Here is a 20825-nt window from a genome sequence, read left to right as displayed (position 1 = left end):
TGTGTACCTGCTAATATGGATGTCATAAAAAACCAATTAGCTACCTGTATTTGTAATCCCTTGTGTATTATATATGTATATTAACTTAAAAATTTGAAACTTTAAATATTTATATCTAATAAACAAATAAAGTTATACTAAAAATTCAATTGCCATTTACTATTAATTTAAACACTCTAATATTTTATTAAATTTAAAATTTGTGTTCCCATTTAAAAAATACAAAGTTGACACCCTTACCAGGTATAATGGGTGAACTTAAAAAGTATTACATAGTTAATAAATCAAGAGTAACTCGTTATAATTATATTGATGTTGAAAAATTTGCTCTTATCAATATTATTGCAATGATAAAATCATTGCAAGTGCTTATGGCTCGGATGGAAACAGTTTTTAGTGTTGATACTTTATAAAAGGACTAAAAAGTATTAACATTAAATAATTTCAAAATTTGTATTTATTAGTAATATTATGAATATGTAAACTAACTTAAACATATCAAATATTGAATTTTCTTAATTTGGTAACTTGTTTTATGCAAGCGAGGTCAAAATCTTAAAAATTATACACTTACTTTTAATTATTTATCCTAATATTGAAAATAAATGAGTATTAAACTGATACTAATACGATTATTAATAAAGTTTAACTACAAGTAAATCGAAAAAATTAAATAAAAATTATCTTATTCGTGGTATTCATTAAAAATTATTTTGAATCCCAAATAAATTACTTAAATATAGCATAATAGGATTCGTCTTTTATAAATAAATAAAAAAAAACACATCATAGTAAAATTAATACCTTCTCAGCTTCGCATCTAAGCTAAAATGACAAAACAAGATTTATAATAAATTTGATGTAATTTAATTTTAGACATCTACAGAGTATTCAAATACTTTTAAAATAGTAAAATCAATGGGAAACCTGGATTCCTTTACACTCTCGTAGTAATTTTTCATATCATCTCTATACGAATACAAAGTTAGTTTTACTTCTAAGAAATTAAATGGACTTCTTAACGCAATTAGATAATTTAATTTTCTATAGTTTATTTTAGCAACATTAAAGTTTTAACTGATGCTATCGTAAAATATTATCATATTATTAATCAAATTTTTAAACTCTTTTATAGTTGAACCTGAAACATTTCTATCAACAGTAATCTAATGCTTCTCAATTTCGTCAAATGTAATAGAATGTGTATAACTTAAAAACTCACGTATGTTTTTTAATGTTTTAAAGGGATTTTTAATAACTCAACATATTCATCATAGGTACATTTCAGTTGATAAAAATATTTTTTATGTGCTCTAAATATAAGCATAAAATGACGCATAAGAGAATAATAAGTAATGAACAACACGCTATTTTTTATGCAGTCCATATATTTTGTAAGTTCAAAACTATTATACTTCCAATTTTGTACAACTCTGAAGAAATTACTCTCAAAAAGTCCAATATCATTGTAAGAAAGTACAAATGGTGGTAGTAAAAATTTTTTGTAACCAAAAGATTCTTTTCATAGTACACTATAAACGTCAGCCTGATTAGTAAATTTATAGATTTCTTTAAATTCCACGGGTGAAAATTAAAAAAAAAAAACTTGTTAAAGTGTGGAGCACAATTCTCGTCAATTGGTGTAAAGTGTAGATATTTCCCGTTTAGAGCAGAGCGATAGTATTGAACATAATTCGAGAGCGGAGTAAAATGCGTACGACCTATCGGACTGTTCGTGCGGAACTGGACTTATCTTCTACGTGCAAATAACTGCCGTAGTTAAAAAAATGCTACTTTTGTGTTCAAATTTTTAATTTTTTTTTTTCTTTATTATAAAATACTTTATAAGGGTTTGCCATAGTAATGAGTCTATCAATTTTTATAATATTTACATGAATCTAAGATACATTAAAATAAATTTATACTTATTTTGCTTCCACAAAGTTAAGAAAAGCTGAATTTTTGAAGTATCTAAATTATTCGCTCGTTTTTAGCTAATGTCCATGTAATTCGCGGTGGCTGCGTATAATATAATATAGTTTTATACGCTTGGGGTATAAAGTTCGACCTCCTTCATCAAACTAACTTTTTTTACATTTTTTTCTTTTTTGAGGTGGAAAAAAAATCAAAGAACGTTTGATTCTTATCTCATTTAGATTGAATAACTTCAATAAATATCAAGGACTCCATCATTGTAAGTAGATGTATAATAAATGAGCTGGATACCCCCCTATCCCACATGATGTGGGTTTACCCTGCCATAGGTAGATGGGAGGTGTAAACGGGCGGGGAGATATGGTGAACGGCACAGGCCCCCCTTCCCATGAAAGATTAAGAGTATAATATGTGGTAGACGACCAACTGTGTTGAACTCTTATCAGCAGTCCCGTCACATCTGTCGATACAGGAAAACACGTGACGTGATTACGTTGTTATTGTGGTTTTTTTTGTGTTCTTGGCCGTGTTAGTGGAAAAAATTAGTTTGGGTTTGTTATCGATCTTGATATCTCGATTTTTGGATTTTTCGGGCGAGTCAAACGTGACGTTATTGGAATTGTTAAGGGTACTAGAGGAAAACAACACCACCATCACCAGGTTATCAAGTTGTTCCGGACTTAATTGAAGCGGTTGGTATATTTGATGGTGGTGATGGAAACAGAGCAGAAGCTGGGGTATGGCTGTCAAATTATAATGCAACTGCGGAGGTGAATGGGTGGACAGAGTCCCTAAAATTGCAATTAGTTCGTCAACACTTTGAAGGTGCGGCGAAGGATTGGTTGTTATTGTACTATGAATCATTCCATACATGGGCAGATTTTGAAAACAAATTTAGCAATACATTTATAACTGAAACCAGTTTCACACAAAAGTATCAAACAATGCAACAACGTGTACAAGGCAAAAATGAGTCAACTCATGCTTATGTACACTATATAATACGACTTTGTCTAAGTGTTGGATTGGGTTTTGCTGATATCAAAGAACATGTGTTGCTTGGACTATGGTCTCGGGACTTATACCGTACTGTAATAATACAAAAATAACTAAAAAAAGAGATGTTAGGGTGTATTTATTGACCAAGATTGGATATTTTGGAGATTTGGTCAATTGGTGAGCAACGAGGTTCTATCGGGGTTGTAGAGTCTGAGGGTTTAGAACAATAAAAACAAGTAGATATAAAAAGTAATAATTAAGGTTCTTCTTATAGAGATATTGTAAATGATTCAACTAGTAAGTACCTGTAATAATACACGGAGGCAACGAAGAGGCGGTGGCCATCTCACGAATACCCAGTCGAAGTGTTATATCTATACAGTAGAAATCACACTAGGTTTTAAACTTTTTTAGGCAACGAAGAGGCGGTGGCCATCTCACGAATACCATGTAATGTGATTATGTATAAGGTCCGAACTAGTTAATAATAATTAATTGAAGTTTAAAGATTAATATAATTATTTTATCTATTGCTTTATCGTTCTATACTCAGATTATTAATTCTAAATAATTGAATTATAAGATAATATAAGTATTGTCTCTTAATGATTTAAGTCTTACCTGAAGATTTTTCTTTGTTCTAATAATAACTTTTGACAATATCAGGTTATAACAAAATAACACGAACTCAAATGTTTAGTTCATAAATTAACAAGTAAGAATTTCACAATGATGATTACGAACTTTGCGTATCGATGTCGAAAGCGCGATTCGACCAGCTCAATGAATATTTAGAGACAGACTCTCTCAAGCCCTCAGCACTCAGCCCTGACTGAGAAGGATTACTCTGCCTTTTATAGTATTTTTTATCCCCGAACAATCATCATTGTGTCATTCTCGCAATGTTGCTATTTTATTGACAAGTCATCATAAAATATATAAATTAATATACAAAATAGCATAAAATATATGAATTAATACATTAAATATATAAATTAATACATGCGAATAATACACAAATCATTTCGACACTTCATATAATATTATTATAGTTAGTTAAAAAGAGCTGACAAGTATAATTTATAAATGTCCTATAGAGTGATTTTTAAAGGTGACTAATAATTGACTTATGACTGAATCGTGTATAATAAAATAAAAATAAAAAGTATGCGTTTGTCAAATATTTCTCTAAGTTATTTATTAAACAACAATCATGTTATTTTAAGCATATGAATATAATTTATAAATACAAGTGTTAATAGTCTTAAATGAAAAACCATTATTGTAGATACAAACAGAGTAGCTTACTGTTATTTCATATTGTGATAGTGACCAGTGTATTACGACAGTATGCTGTTAACTTCTAAACATACCTCTACCGAGGAGTTAATGTCAGATATTATGTTCTATGAGCGGATGAAAAAAAGAAGAATGGATCGCATCTATAGTGGAAAGGTATATACTTAAGTGCACCACAGTCAAGTAAAACATTCATGTTAGGACCCAAAACACCTTATGTACTGTTACCTTTGCTTAAAGGGTTGAGGATAGAACCTCTAACAAATAGTGGTGAACGAACTAATAATTATATAAAAATGGAAGAGAAGTTTTCTGCGCATCAGGATTGAAGAACAAAAAACAAAACGAAGGTAAAATGTTTTGCTTAAAATAATTATGACCATTACTCGTTTGAGTATACAAAAAAACGTGGATGGAGTGTAGTGTTCGTGGCTCATGGGAATATACGAGAGGATATTGTAAAGCAGAAGAAAAAGCATCTATCTAAAGATGTCAACAGTACCACTCAAGTGCTACAGGTAAATGTTAACCAAAAGATTACTGATAGTGGTTATTTTAAGGAAGTGTTGGTAAACAAGGTACCTCTTTGTGGTTTGGTGGATACTGGTTGTCCAGTATGTTTGATAAAAGCAACAGCTGCTTTTAAATGTAAATTAGTAACTGAAGAAACTGAACGACCATTATTCGTTGTGGGTGATATGAATAATACGGGTCAGAAGACTTTAGCAGAAGGTATGGCATTGCTGAGTATAAACGGTGTGGAAACATCAGGTTTGGTTATGATGGTAGTGCCGGACGTGGCAATACCAACGAATGTTTTGATTGGGAGGTCATTTTTGAACTTACCTAATGTGAACTTTTTCAAACGAGGCGCTGACTTTATTATTGAAAAATTGGGCAACATTGTTATAGAAGAACTCCCTCTTAAAGGGGAACTGAGCGAAATTAAAGTATGCTGTGTAAATTTGTTTAGTGAAGCAGTTAACAGTTGTGGGACTACACATAATGTAGATTACCGTGAAGAGTGTACCTCAGCTGTTAATAAAGAACCTTATGTCACTATGAAGGTTATTGTTGAAGGGAATGTGCAGATCAGTAGTACAGCCACTGAGGAAGAAAAGTATGCTGTAATTACATTGTTAAATGAGTTTAGAGGAGCATTCGCTAAAAATCTCAGAGAACCTGGTTGCACAGACATGGCGGTCATGGAAATACCTGAAATACCAGATAGCACTTCTGTGACGACCAAGCCTTATAGAATGTCTAGAGAGGAAAGATACCATGTGGTAAAAATTATGGATGTATGGCGACAACACGGTATAATTTCTGAGTCTGATTCACTTTATGCTAGCCCAGTAGTACTAGTCAATAAAATCAATGGGGAAAAAAGATTATACATAGACTATAGGAAGCTAAATAAACAAACCTTGACTCAGTCTCATCCAATGCCTGACATAGGCGATCAGCTGGGATATTTAGATCTATCCAATGGATTCCTGTAGATACCTCTCAGCAAAGAGAAACGGTATTTGTCACAGAGTCGGCTCAATTCCAACGAATGCCTTTTAGGTTGAGAGGTGCTCCTAGAGAGTTGTAACGACTTATGAATATTGTATTTAGAGACTTAAGAAGTAGGACCAGCTGTTAATTAGTCAGATATGTTGAATAAACTGCGCCAAGTGTTAATAGCTCTAATTAAAGCAAAGCTTACTTTAAAACCCTCTAAATTTATTTTTGGTATGGCTAAGTTGCAGTATCTGGAATTTGAACTATCTAAATAGGAAGTTCGCCCTGACCAAAGCATAGAAGTTATCTCTTCTTATCCTAAACCAAGAAATGTGCATGAAATACGCCAATTTCTAGGCCTAGCTGGTTTTTTCAACGTTTTATTAGAAATTATGCCACCATATCAGCACCGTTAACTGAATTAACAAAAAAGAATGTTATCTTTCAATGGGGAAAAGAAGAAGATAAGACTTTGGTTTTGCTCAAGAAGAATCTTAGTGAAAAACCAGTTTTGCAGCTTTTCAATTCTCACGCAAAGTGTACCCAAGTACATATAAACGTTAGTAGTATTGGTCTGATAGGAGTTCTGTTACAAGGAGAATCAGATAAGGATCTAAAGCTCGCTTATTGTGTCGACAAAAGGACAACAGAGGCGGAAAGGATGTACCACTCTAGTTGTTTGGAGCTTTATTCAGTGGTGTGGACTTTAAATCGGTATTTTAATACCTATAATAGGTATTAAATACGTATTAGGCATTAATTTTAATGATTTAACAGATTGCCAAGCCTTTGTTTATCTGAACTTACATAAGTCATTAAAACCTCAAGTTGCCAGGTGGTTCCAAGAGCGGTTGGAAGTAGTATTGGTATGACACTAGAAGAAAAAGTGAGATTCATGCAACAGGATGANTTGGTATGACACTAGAAAAAAAAGTGAGATTCATGCAACAGGATGATTAAGATACAAGAAAATTGATGAAGATTATAGAAATGTACTGGAAGACACCATACGAACAGGGATTGGTGAAAGATTATGAAATTAATGGTGGTATTTTATACAAAAATTTTAAAGGTGATTTACTATTTGTAGTACCAAAAGCAATAAGGAAAGGTGTAGTAATTGCAACGCATGATTTAAGTGGGCACTTTTCACTAGAGCAAATTGTCAGTAAGATTATAGAAGATTGCTGGTTTAAAGGCGTGCGTCGATATATAAGACATCACATAAACATGTGCGTTGATTGTCTCTTACATCAGAAACTTGCTAGGAAACAACCCGGACTCCTACATCCAATACCTCTTAGTAAGTGACCCTTTTCAGTTGGATCATTTAAGGCCATTTGAGACGGAAGAACAGGTACATTTTAGTCTTAATTGATAATTTAACAAAGTATATCAAGTTGTTTCCAATTGAAGCTAAGAGCGTCATACGTTGCTTAGAAAAATTTACAACAGAGATGGGAAATCCTGATAGAATAATTTGTGACAGAGGGACTTGTTTCACTGTTTCTATCTTTAAAACCTTTTGTCAAGATCGAGGGGTACGATTGACTTTAAATTCATTCAGACAGCAGTGAACAAAACAACAGGTGAAACTCCTTTCAAACTATTATATGTTTATTAAACCAAGTTTAATTTTAATGCAATTAGCTTTTTAAGTTTGACGAAAGACAACTGGACAGAACCAGAAATATTATAAGCTGCCGCAAGAACCAAAATAGAACTGCAACATAAAAATATGAAACAATACTATAATGCAAGACACTACGGTGGTGTGACCTATGGTCTAAAGGAATTGGTAGCGATTCAATGTCAGGCAGTCCAAGGAGAGTCAACAAAATTACAGAGGAAGTACCGTGACAAGCCCATGCAGATCGCAGAAGTGTTACCGGGGGATACATATCGGTTGTCGACTTGGGTGTTCTTGATAAGAAGATTTACTCAACCATAGCACATGTATCACAGTTAAAATTATGGAAACCATATTCAGAGGAGGATGAATCTAGTGTAGAAGACGAGGATAAGGATTAAGTCAATACTGAGGAAATAGCTGCTTCAGAGGTCAATACAACAGAAGTGCCTCCGAAGAAGGATGTTGTTAAAAACAAACCAACAGTGGTACGCCGTAGCGGGAGGGAGTGCAAAGCCCCAAGTCATTTCATTAAATAGAAAATTATATAAGGAATAAAAAATTGTATTTTTAGATTGATATGTGATCAGGGACTTTTACAATTACTATTAACAGTACATTTATAAGAAAAACTAAAAAATCACTATTTTTTGTAATAAATCTTTGAAATAGAAGTCTTAGTTATCATTTCTATGTAATTGTTGGTGTTTAAATAGATACTATAATTAAAATACAGAACTATATTTCTTATAGTTATATCCTTTAGTATTCTACAATATACTGATATTAAAAAATAATCCGTGCATAGTTTCACCTATGATTTTATCCGCTGTTGTGTTGAATTTCATTTTAAACTATATTTTTTTTTTATATGTTAATACTAGTTTTTAACTAAATGAGTTTAGAAAAGTATATTTTTGATTCTGATGAAAATTTCTTGTAGACCATTTATTTATAATTAACAACAAATTTCTGAATAATTTTCTATCGAACCCTTAAATTTTACACGTTTGCCATTAAAGTAACTACTATAAAATTATTTATAATATCTCCGTAAAAATATCAATACTAAATTATCAAATTATACTGTCATACTATAATAAATATTTATTCATATATTATACCTATAAATTATAAAACTACTAATCAGGAACAACGAAGGAAATAGGAGTTAATTTTGCTTTTGGAATAATCCACCATTTTTTTATTAAAATTAATCACTATCTACAGATTAGCATCAAAGAGTTTCTTATGATAGTGATTTTAATCACTATCAGATATCATCCAAACTATGGCACATCCATACTGTGCTACCGTTTTTTATGACTTCTTTTATGTCTTTGAGATAACCTATATAAACATTACGTTTGTAAATTATTTAAATTTTTAATAATAATTTAATGTTATGATTAGTTCAGTATTTGAAGTTGCCATCCCTCTCTCTGGCAATGGACTAACCATCTGTCCTGGAGTATTAATGATTAATTACCCTCCTCCTCTGAGAAAGGCTACTATGGCCCTTAATAAACTTAAAAAGCAATTAAAAAAAAAATAAATTTAATGTTATAGGTCCATCATCTACTCAACTTTACATGGTGAGAACTATGTTGGAATCATTGATAGCTGATAAATCTGGTGGTAAAAGAACATTACGTAAAGATATTGATGGTCAGTATTTAATGCAAATTGATCAATTTCATAAAATATCATTTTTTGGAGTTATTTACTTGGATTTAATCGTAAGTATACAAATTAACCTTGAAGAATATAATTAAATTAAGTTTTGATTCATAATAAATGCATTATAAATATTTAGAATCCTTACAAGAATGTTGTAATGTATGGTTTAGAGTGTTGGGCGGTTGATAAGAAAGTAGAGCAGAGAATGAGAATGCTTGGATGGATTAGTGGAGTGATTAGAGAAGATAGGATAATAAAACGCATATAAGAGGGAGTATAGGTGTAGTGTCAATCGTGGATAAAATGAGAGAAAATAGAATAATAGAACAGTTGTAGAAATGAATGTTGAAGGAAGGTGAGGTAGAGGAAGACCAAAAAAGAGATGGATAGATGTTATTGAATACGATATAAGGACAGCTTATGTGAGCATAGATGATGTAGGTGATTCTGTCAATTGGAAGTTTAGGATAAGGGTGGCCGATCTCAAGTAGTTGGGATTAAGGCAAAGAAGAAGAAGAAGAAAGAGCTCTATGATGGAATATGTTTTATATCCCCTAGATTTATATAACGATAGTGTTCAAAATGCATTGACTGTATTTCGAAAGCAATTTTTGTATGATGAAGTTGAAGCTGAAGTGAATTTATTTATAAATTTAACGGGCTTAGCCCTTTTTACAATATCAGGTTATTAAACAATTTTGTAAAAAAATATCAGTATAAATATAATTCACAACGATTCAATAGAATATTTGTAAAATATTTGAATATATAAAAAAAAATTACCGTTTAAAAGTACAAAATAAGGAAGTGGTTAACAAGATAACATATGTGGGTCCATATTGGCATTATTTAAAATTATTTTAATCGGCTCATTTTGTAAGTAATTTGTAGAACTAATTTTGACGAAAAAAGAAAAATGGGAACGAGAATTTCTCTGAGGAACTTTAAAATTAATTAACTGCAAATAATACATTAAGTCAATACTACCATCCAGCAATTCATTTAAAAATTTAATACCTGCAGCAATAAATATCAGAATTTATGTTTTGATCAATTTGTTTACAAGTTAAGTGAACAAAATTTTTCTCATTATAAACAATTAGCTTCCAGTATATTGTTGGATAAAAGATTCCGTGTAGAATGTGTTGCTATGGGAACTTATCTTGTGCTTTACCCTAGAGCAAATAGATATGAGACTTTGTTGAAACAACGGCATGTTCAATTATTAGGCCGAAGTGTTGATTTAAATAAATTAATTACTCAAAGAGTCAATGCAGATATGTTGAAATCTTTAGAATTGGCTATTGCTAAGTTTGAAGGTGGTGATATAACTGGTATTGTTGTAAGTTATTAATTTTAATTAAGTACTTATTTATGTACTACATTTAATATATTTTAAAGGAATTAGAAGGTATTATGCAAGTTAATAGATTATGCCATAAATTGTTAAGTAAACATCTAGCTTTGGATGAGTTTGATGCTATGTTCCGTGAAGCTAATCATAATGTGTTGGCGCCTTATGGTCGTATTACCTTACATGTTTTCTGGGAGTTAAATTATGATTTTTTGCCAAACTATTGTTATAATGCTGCCACAAATCGTTTTGTAAAGTGTAAAGGTTTGAATTTCACACAAGATGTTCATAGAGACAAACCTCCACAAATGGGTCATCAATATTTATGGGGAAGTAAACAATTAAATCTTGCATACACNATTCAATATTTTATATTCAATATTATATTCAATATTTAAGTAAACAATTAAATCTTGCATACACTACTATTTTTGGACAATATAATGGTATTTCTTTAGATAAAATAAATGTTTGTAAATTAAGTTATAAATTATTTATTCTTTTAGGGTTTGTTGGAACCCCTCATTTTCGAACTATGTGTAAGATGCTAGGTTATCAAGGCATTGCAGTGGTAATGGAAGAGTTGTTAAAAATTGTAAAATCATTAATTCAAGGAAATCTTCTTCAATTTGCAAAGACATTAATGGAAGCCATGCCTAGACAATGCAAGTTACCTCGATATGATTATGGTTCACCTGGTGTATTAGGCTATTATCATGCTCAATTAAATGATATTGTTCAATATCCTGATGCCAAAACAGAATTATTTCATAATTTTCGAGAACTAGGTAATACAATTCTATTTTGCTTATTAATGGAACAAGCACTATCACAGGAAGAAGTTTTCGATCTCTTGCATGCTGCACCATTTCAGAATAAATATTTTATCCAGGCTATTTAATAAAGAGGGAGAAACAACTGAAAACAAGGGAAAAAGATTAGTATCAAAATATACTGCTCTTCAAATAGTTCCTAATATTGAAAGTTATGAAACTGCTAAGATACCATTAGTATACATCCATCATCTCATTATTATTGATTTAATCAAGCTGGATCTCGTTAATATGACATAATATTAATTAAAAATTTATAATTAATACTTAATCATAACCATTTGATAACTTAACAATACATTTTTTTAGTTAATTATATACAGGTCATGTTATTTTATATACTAAGAATCTTATAATTTTTTTTGCAAATATACTCGACAAAAAATTAAAAAGTTAACGTAAAATAATCATATTATTTGGTATTAAACAAATAATATATTAGTATTTTTAGGTTTATTTAATAAATATTTTAAGATAAGTATATATATTAGTTTGTTGTAGAAACTCGTATTTTTATAAAAATATTTTCCGAAAATTATTTTATATATACCATTTAAAATGGCAAAAATGCAACATAAGTCACTGAAAAACTTTATATTAAAATATATTGTAATGTTAATTAAGAATAATAAAAAACTAATTATACTATGTAAAATCTTATTACACCATCGTTCCAGAAAAAAAAATACATAGTTTAGATAATAGTTGATTATTTTACTCTCATAAGATTTTTTTTAATGAAATTTCAAAATATTGTTTTTATTCTAATGCAAACTATGATATGGTTTTTCATCCTTATTATAATAAAAAAAAACCCAGCACAGTGGGGGTCGCGGCACAGTGGTGACGTGGCATAGTTGGATCAAGTATAATGATATCTGACAGTGATTAAAATCACTATAAAAAAAAAACTCTTCGATGCAAATCTTTAGATAGTGTTTAATTTTAAAAAATTGGTGTATTATTTCAAATTCTGCTAATCCCTTATTAATATCCTGATTAAGATAAAGTATGTCAAATGAAAAAGAGACTATTAAAAAATATTATTTCTCATAAAATAATTGTATTGATCCATACATTTTTTAAAAAGTTATAGCAACATAATGTTAAAAAACGGTAGCACAGTGGGGTCGAGGCACAGTGTGGACGAGGCATAGATGGGACAAGTATAGATGATATCTGACAGTGATTAAAATCACTATCATAAGAAACGCTTCGATGCAAATCTGTAGATAGTGTTTCCTTTAGAGAAATTGGTGAAATATTTTAAAAGCAACATGAACTCTTATTTCTTTAATTATATCCTGATTAGTAGTTCTTTGATTTTAAAATATAATATATGAATAAATACTAATTATAGTTTTTAAATTTAGTATGAAATTGTGAGGCCAGCTATGATGTATGGTTCATAGTGTTGGGCGGTTGATAAGAAAGTAGAGCAGAGAATAAGTGTAGCAGAGATGAGAATGCTTAGTTGGATGAGTGGAGTGACTAGAGAAGATAGGATAAGGAACGAGCATATAAGAGGAAGTATAGGTGTTGCGTCAATCGTGGATAAGATGACAGAAAATAGACTTAGATTGTTTAGTCATGGTATGAGGAAAGAAGAATCGAAAGCTGTAAGAACAGTTATAGAAATGAATGTTGAAGGAAGAAGAGATAGAGGAAGACCAAAAAAGAGATGGAGGGATGCTATTGAATGCGATTTGAGGACAGCTGATGTGAGCGTAGAAGATGTGGGAGATCGTGTCAAGTGGAAGCTTAGGATAAGGGTGGCCGACCCCAAGTAGTTGGGATTAAGGCAAAGAAAAAGAAAAATATTACCAGATATTCCGGTGGCAATTGACATAATATGATTGTTATTTCGGAATGTACAATTTAGCGTTTAGTTGGGTTTAAATAATATAGCGTCAAATCAATTACCTACTCTATCGGTTGTATCTCAATATACACTACACTTTAATGATACAATAAATAAATAAACTCACACATACACACATATGCATTTATAACATTGTGTCTAATGTAAGTATAACATGATAAAAAGTAACCGTAAAATGAAAAAAATGGAATATAAATTTTATTACTCATATTAAATGTAATGTAACTCGAAAAATATTTGTTTAAATGAAAAAATATAAGATTATATTTTTATTTATAATTGTCTTTTAAACAACTTTTGTGCGAAACTTTTTTTTGTAAGTTAAATATTTTTTTTTGAGAAAATTAAGAAAGCTCATATTTTTGAACTTTTGCGAGGATTTAAAAAAAAAGCTCAATTCCAATCTTGAGGACTATTAGTATGTCATTATACATATTTTAATTCAACTTTTAAAAAAACAAAATTTTTTCCGCAATTTTTCCTTTGTTGACAGGCCTAGATGTCAATTTTAAACTTGTAATTGAGCTAAAAGTTATGGTAATATATTCAATTTATTTTACTATAAACTTTCATAAATCTTTATCAAAAATTTTTCATCAACTTTAAAGAACCAAAAAAATAGGTTAAAATTGAAAATTTGGACTGATTATTTTTAACATATTAAAAATCAAATCAGTAATAATTTGAAAACAAATTTTTTTTTCTTTTAATTATTATTTTATATATATAATTAGTAATAATATAAAAAATTAGAAGTGATAGAAATAGTCTACTTGCAGATTTGAAAACAACGCGAAAATTTGATTTAGAAAAGTATATTTTTGCTTCTGATGAAAGTTCCTTGTAGTCCAGTGCATTTTTTTATAGTAACAAACAGTTTTTATTGAAAATTATTGTATCAAGCCCTTTAAATTTTTATACACGTAAAAGTAAAGCAAAATATAACTTCTTTATTATTTTTATAATTTCTCCGTTTAAATTACAATATTAAATATCAATTTCATACTAAATTTAATAATTATAATTAGTATATATTCATATATTATATTTTAAAATCAAAGAACTACTAATCATGATATAATTAAAGAAATAAGAGTTGATGTTGCTTTTGGAATAATCCACCAATTGCCTAATTAAAACAAAAAAAAAAAAAGTTTGTTGGGAATTTTTTCTGCTATTCTGCAAAATTACTCCTTCGTTGACTAGAATGAATCATTAAATAGAAAATTTTATGAGAATTAAAACAATGTTATTTTTAAGATTAATATGCAGTCAGAAAGTTTTATAATTATTATTTATTGTAAATTTATCAGAAAAACTCATTATTTTTTGCATTTTTATCGTAATAGAACACTTAAATAGAAATCATAGTAATCATTTCTAAGTAATTTTTGATATTTAAAAAGATTCTACTATTGAAATATCCAGAACTGAATTAATTTTAATGATTTACTTTAACTAAAAAAAAAAAAGTTAATATTTTGAATCCCTCTTGTGGGCAGGTAAAGGGTTAGATTTATAAAAAAAACCAAATGATAGATAAAGACATGCATCTAAATAAAAAAAAATATACTGATTTGGTCATTTTTGATAAAGTTATAACAATTAACAAAGTTATAAGTTTTATACACTGGACTACAAGGAACTTCCATCAGAAACAAAAATATACTATTCTAAATCAACTTTTCGCGATGTTTTAAAATGTGCAATTAGACTTTTTCTATAACTTCTAAGTTTTAATATTATTAAAAAATAGTTTTTACATATAAAAAAAAATAATTAAGAACAAAAAAAATTGTTTTAAATTAATACTGATTTGATATAATATTTAATATTAATTTGATTATTAATAAGTTAAAAATAAGGAAAATGACATATTTAACCTATTTTGTTAATCGTTTAAAGTTGATTGTTGTAAATGTTTATAATAAAAAAAAAAAATTTATTTTACCATAACTTTTAGCTCAATTGGTAAGTTTGACATTGACATAATTAAATAGAAAATTTTATGACAATTAAAAAAATTGTATCGTTAAGATCAATATGCAGTCAGAAAGTTTTATAATTACTATTTATTGTAAATTTATCAGAAAAGCTCAATATTTTTTTGCATTTTTATGGTAATAGATAACTTAAATAGAAGTAATAGTAATAATTTCCTAGGAACTTTTGTTGTTTGTTGAAAAGATTCTATAATTGAAATATTGAGAACTTAATTAATTTTAATGATTTACTTTAACTAAATGTACCAATCAAAACAAAGTTGTTAAAAAGATTTACTCAATTGAGTGTATTATAAAATTTGATTATATTTGTAAAAATCAATTGTTAATTCAGGAGAAAAAACAATCATTTTTTTTAGAAATGATTTATATAGCAACATGTTACAAAAAAAAATTGTAATATTATAGTCTAGTAGTAGCACACACAAATAGAGTAAAAAAATTATTAAATTACAAAGTAAAATGATTTAATTTTGTAGTTGAAACCTATCATATCAAACTTCATTCGTTAATAAATATTTTGAAAACATTAGAAATTAATGATTTTAATTGTCTTTATGGAGACGATGTAATAACTAACTGTTTAATTGATAAATTAGAATTTTTTTTTCAATTTTTGAGAGTAATATCTTCAACTAGATACGAATTGTAGTAATTTGACGTATTGTTGAAAAAAGTAGGTCAAGTTAGAGCAGAGAAAATAAATGATAGTCACAAAAAAATATCTTCTCGGCTTTGCATCGAAGCGAAAACTTAAAATATAGTAAAATAATTTTAATACGAATAAGAAATTTCTTCTTGCAAGGGGCGACTAAAGTGATGGGATCCTTGATCTTTATTGAAGTTATTGAATCTAAATGTGATAAAAATCAAACGAGTTAAAATTTATACTAACTTAAAAAGAATTAAGAAAAAATGCAAAAAATTCATTGCCATATGCGGGTTGGAACCTCGTACCCCAAGCGTGTAAAACATAAATTTTACCAACTCGGCAACCGTACGTTGCTTCCGGCGGTTGAAAAATTGGCTATTTAAGCTAGTTCAAATTTCAAAGTTATTTTTCTCGACTTAAAAGAAACAAACATATTTAAATAAGTTTAACTATCTATACTATATCAATTTTAATTTATATAATATTTATGAAAATCTGTACTCCCCTTGTCAGGTATTTTAAAATAAAATAAAATACAAAACCCAGAATTTTAACACAAAAATAGCATATTTTTGCATACGGTAGTCATTTTTACCATGAAGACAAATCCAGAGGTCAAATTTTTTTTTTTCACATTAAAGTATATTACATAAGCTTTAATTTAAGATATATTTAAAAGTGTCAGTATTTCCGGAATACTTTCAAAAATTAAATTGAAAATATCGTAGTAACAATACGCATGTTTAAAGTTTTGACCCCCCTTGTTAAAGGGGTATGATCCGATTTACAAAAAAAGCGTGCCAGATGAAAGGGGTATATCAATATTTATTATAAAAAAATAATAATATAGATCCATACATTTTTCCAAAAGTTATATAAAATATAAATTAAATAATATAACATATAAAATCGAGATTTTTTTCACGGAAATCGTACGTTTTTCTTTAACTTTGATGTCCGTTTTCACCACGAAGACAAGTCCAGAGGTCAAATTTTTTTTTTTCATAATAAAGTACATTACATTAGCTTTAATTTAAGATATACAGTGGTTTCCGCTTAATATGGGCACGTTGGGACCAGAATTGTTTGCCCACATTAAGCGGTTGCCCATAAAAACCGAAATTAGTTTAAAAAATTTTAATGATATCAAAAAAAATTTATTTTACACACGTTAATCATACAATTGAAAAAAAAATGTTAAATTACCACGTATATTAATTAAATTAAATATAAAGTACATTATTTCTAAAAACTTAATATTTAACTAAAATATTACCCACTTTAAATAATATCATTGTTGATGATCAACATGGCTTCACTCGTAACAAGAGTACGATTACTAATCTGCTTAACTTTCATACTTTTGTTTCTGATGCTATGTCAGATAAATCAAATGTAGATGTTGTTTACACAGATTTTCTAAAGCTTTTGATAAAATTAATCATCAAATTTTATTTTATAAATTAGAGCAAATTGGTATTTGTGGTAACTTTCTATCCTGGCTTATTTCTTTTATCAAAAATCGACATCAAATAGTTGCATATAAAGAATATTGGTCTATACCTATACCTGTTACGTCGGGTGTTCCTCAAGGGTCTCATTTAGCACCAATTTTATTTTTAATTTTTATTAATGATATTACATTTCAAAATTGTTCTCAATTAATGTTTGCTGATGACATAAAAATGTTTCGTAGAGTTAATTGTCAATCTGATTCTGATTTACTTCAATCAGATCTAAACTCTCTTTATGAATGGTGTATCAATAATAAATTTACACTTAATATTAATAAATGTAAGATAATGTAATTTTCCAGAGCTAGAATCGTTCCTAAATTCGTATACCATATAAATGCAGAAATATCTCGTAGTATGGGACCGATAAAAGATCTTGGTATTTTGTTTGATTCTAAACTCAAATTTGATAGTCCTATTAATAATATTTTTATAAGATCAAACAAAATATTAGGCTTCATTCAACGTAATTGTTGCGACTTTACCGATAAGGATGCCTTTAAATCCATTTTCTGCTCGTTAGTTCGCTCAATTTGTGAATATAGCTCCATAATTTGGTCTCCTTACCAAACCAGTTATAAATTAAAATTGGAAAAAATCCAACAAAAATTCTTACGCTTTATTTCTTTGAAGTGCTTAATACCAAGAGAACCTCAATCTTCATACACCCCTCTATTAGCAATTATGAATCTTGAGACATTGGAACTACGAAGAATGCGGTTAGATATTTATTTTACCTTTAAAATTTTTGCTGGTCAAATAGATTGTCCGATACTTTTGAATCAATTTTCATTTCATATATATAAAAGTGTCAGACCTTCCGGAACATTTTCAAAAGTTAAGTTGAAAAAGTTAATTTTTTGTAAAAAAGTTGTCATTTTAAATCCCCCCTGTGGGCAGGTTAAGTGTCAGATTTACAAAAAATATATACCAAATGATAGATCAAGACATCAAGCATCTATAAAAAAAAAAAATGATATTGTTATGTTCATTTTTGAAAAAGTTACAGCAGTTTTTAGTAAAAAAATTGAAAAAATTTCGAAAATTAGCGATTTTTAAATTTGTATTTTTTTTGGAGGTTTCCCCCATTTACGGGGAACGAGGGAAATTTTTTTCAATTTTTGAGGGTAATGTCTTCGACTAGATACGATTTGTGATCTTTTGACGTATCGTTGAAAGAAATCGGTTTGGTAAGAGCTGAGAAAAAGTGGAAACAGACACACACAAAAAAAAAAAAAACATCATAGTAAAATTAATACCTTCTCAGCTTCGCATTGAAGCTAAAAATTATGGGTCTATAACAATTTTAGAATAAGTACTTATTGAGTTAAAAAATTCAGAGAATATGTAGTAAAAGTGGGTTTAACTTTTATTGGTATATGTACACTCAAATTTTTAAGATTTATTTTTTTATAATTATTGATTGAAAAAAATTAGGCTACTTGATTTGAAAACGATAACTATACATTTTTTTTTATATAATTGTTAGATATCACTTTACATAAATATATAAATATATAAATTTTATATATTTTTTATAAACAGTTAACTTGTATTATCATCTTTTTAGTTAACAGATCCATAACAGTTAATATTCCATCACCAGATGCACTAACAAGTTGATTGTCTAAAGAAATCATTGAATTTATACTATCTTCAGTTTTTTTAAATGCAAATCTACATCCATTTGTTCGAATGTCCCACACTAAAAACAAATTATAATGCAAATAAACAAAATATTCTAAATATCACTATTAACTCTACCATTAATTAAACCATCTTCATCTCCAGTTGCAAATGTATTATTATCAATAAGGCATAATGAAGTCACAAAACCTCTAAAATCAAAGAAAAATTGCAACATCAAATATTTAAAAATAATTGTCTTAATTTCTACCCTTCTCGGTGAGCTTTTTCAAATAAACTTTCATTTCCACAGTTTCTGTATCAGATACAGAAATATTATTCTTACAAGCTGAATAAATGTAATTACCCAATTGATCGAATTCTAAAAGCATTACTTTTTTTAAGTGAACATTATCTTAGTTCTTAAAAAGTCATTTTTTTCTTTGTCATTTTACCTATGAAACCCAAAAAAATATTTTCAATACATATATATATATATACACAGGGTGTTCAGTAAGTCAGGAAACGGGTTTCTATTATTCTCATTGTTTGTAACAATTGACCTGTTTCCTAACTTACTGAACACCCTGTATAAATATATTAATTTATAAATTAATATAAATCAATTATCATATATCAATACAACACTCAAAGACAATTTACTCACATAGAAATATTTCCATTTGAAAGAACAGTAGCAATAATATTAGTACATGGATGAAAAGATAATTCAACAATAAGAACATTACTTCCTACATTTAAATTAGGAGGATGGTTTCTATTTCTTTCGGAACTAGCAGCAATAAAAGCTGTGACTACATCATCTTCTATTTTATCATAATCATTAGGAACTTGATTTTAATCCTCATCTACTGATGTATTTTCAACATCATTATCCATATTGTCTGTATCATCACTATCATTTGATAGATAAAAATCATCATCACTATGTTCTGAAGGATTAAACTCAATATCTGACTGTTGTTCTTTAACGTAATCATGTTCAATCATCAAGGTATTTAAACTGTCTGTAATTAAAATAATTAATTCAATAACAAATTTTTTATAATACGATAAATAATTAAAAATTACTCTAATATTTTACCTAAATTGTAGATAATGATTTAATATCTGAGAATTGATCAGTATCATATTCATTTCGTTTCCTTGATCTACTTCTTTATATGATACAGTTAAATCATCAATAGGTTCTTGTAATTCATGTAGACACATTTCACCTTTAAATTAAAAATTCCTAAAAAAGTAAATTATATTTCTAAGACATAAATATTAAAAATAATAAAAAAAAAATATCATACCTTAAAACTAAGATTAAATGAACAAATAATAATATCAAAAATGAAGTAAATTATAAAACATTAAAAATTTGTTTATTAATAGCTAATTCTAGAAAAATTATTCAATTTTGTTTACATTGAAATCTACACACGAGGGTGATTATTTTGACCTATGAACACTTCATAGTGTAATCAGAGCTACTGTCGAAGCTCTCTTGGAAAAGAAATACTGAATTAATTTCTATTGATAATGATTACAAATGAATATTTTTTATTTACTATCTTCGAGATAAAAATAACAGGCAGCTAAATATTTAAAATTAATTCAATTGAATAGAAACATGAAACAATCCTTGATGGTCTAAAACTGAATACATTTCAATTATCAAGAAAGTTTTAGCCTAGTAAGATATATAAAAGAAATAATTTAGAATTTAGCTTCAAATTAATATTGCATTATTCAGAATGTATTCTTCAAGTTAAATGTGCAATAATTTTTTGATTATAATTTTAATATAAGCTACAACTATAACTGTTGGTCGAACCATTCTCAAATTTGAGTGTATAATCACGAACAAGTAAAATTTATCCTTTGTTTTATTTATAAAATCCTA

At 28.3% G+C, this 20825-nt stretch overlaps 1 long non-coding RNA gene and 1 pseudogene across 2 annotated transcripts; one reads left to right on the top strand and one right to left on the bottom strand.

Annotated features, from left to right (window-relative positions):
- The first annotated feature begins 6729 nt into the window (after nt 1–6729).
- On the top strand, nt 6730–11491 carry LOC126908271 (cytoplasmic FMR1-interacting protein-like; annotated as a pseudogene).
- Nucleotides 11492–18986: 7495 nt separating this feature from the next.
- Nucleotides 18987–20743, bottom strand: LOC126908067 (uncharacterized). Of its 2 annotated transcripts, XR_007704692.1 has the most exons (5): nt 20233–20743; nt 20019–20168; nt 19581–19941; nt 19185–19368; nt 18987–19125 (listed from the first exon to the last, which is right to left on the bottom strand). It is a non-coding gene; the product is annotated as an uncharacterized LOC126908067 (long non-coding RNA). The 2 variants fall into 2 exon arrangements; XR_007704691.1 differs by having other exon boundaries at nt 18999–19368; nt 20233–20742.
- Nucleotides 20744–20825: the final 82 nt, after the last annotated feature.

The sequence above is a fragment of the Daktulosphaira vitifoliae genome, unplaced genomic scaffold (genome assembly GCF_025091365.1).
Source record: "Daktulosphaira vitifoliae isolate Bord-2020 unplaced genomic scaffold, ASM2509136v1 Scaffold_5, whole genome shotgun sequence".
Lineage (NCBI taxonomy): Eukaryota > Metazoa > Arthropoda > Insecta > Hemiptera > Phylloxeridae > Daktulosphaira > Daktulosphaira vitifoliae.
Note: the sequence above shows the minus strand (reverse complement) of the source record. Positions and strands in the feature narration are given on the sequence as shown.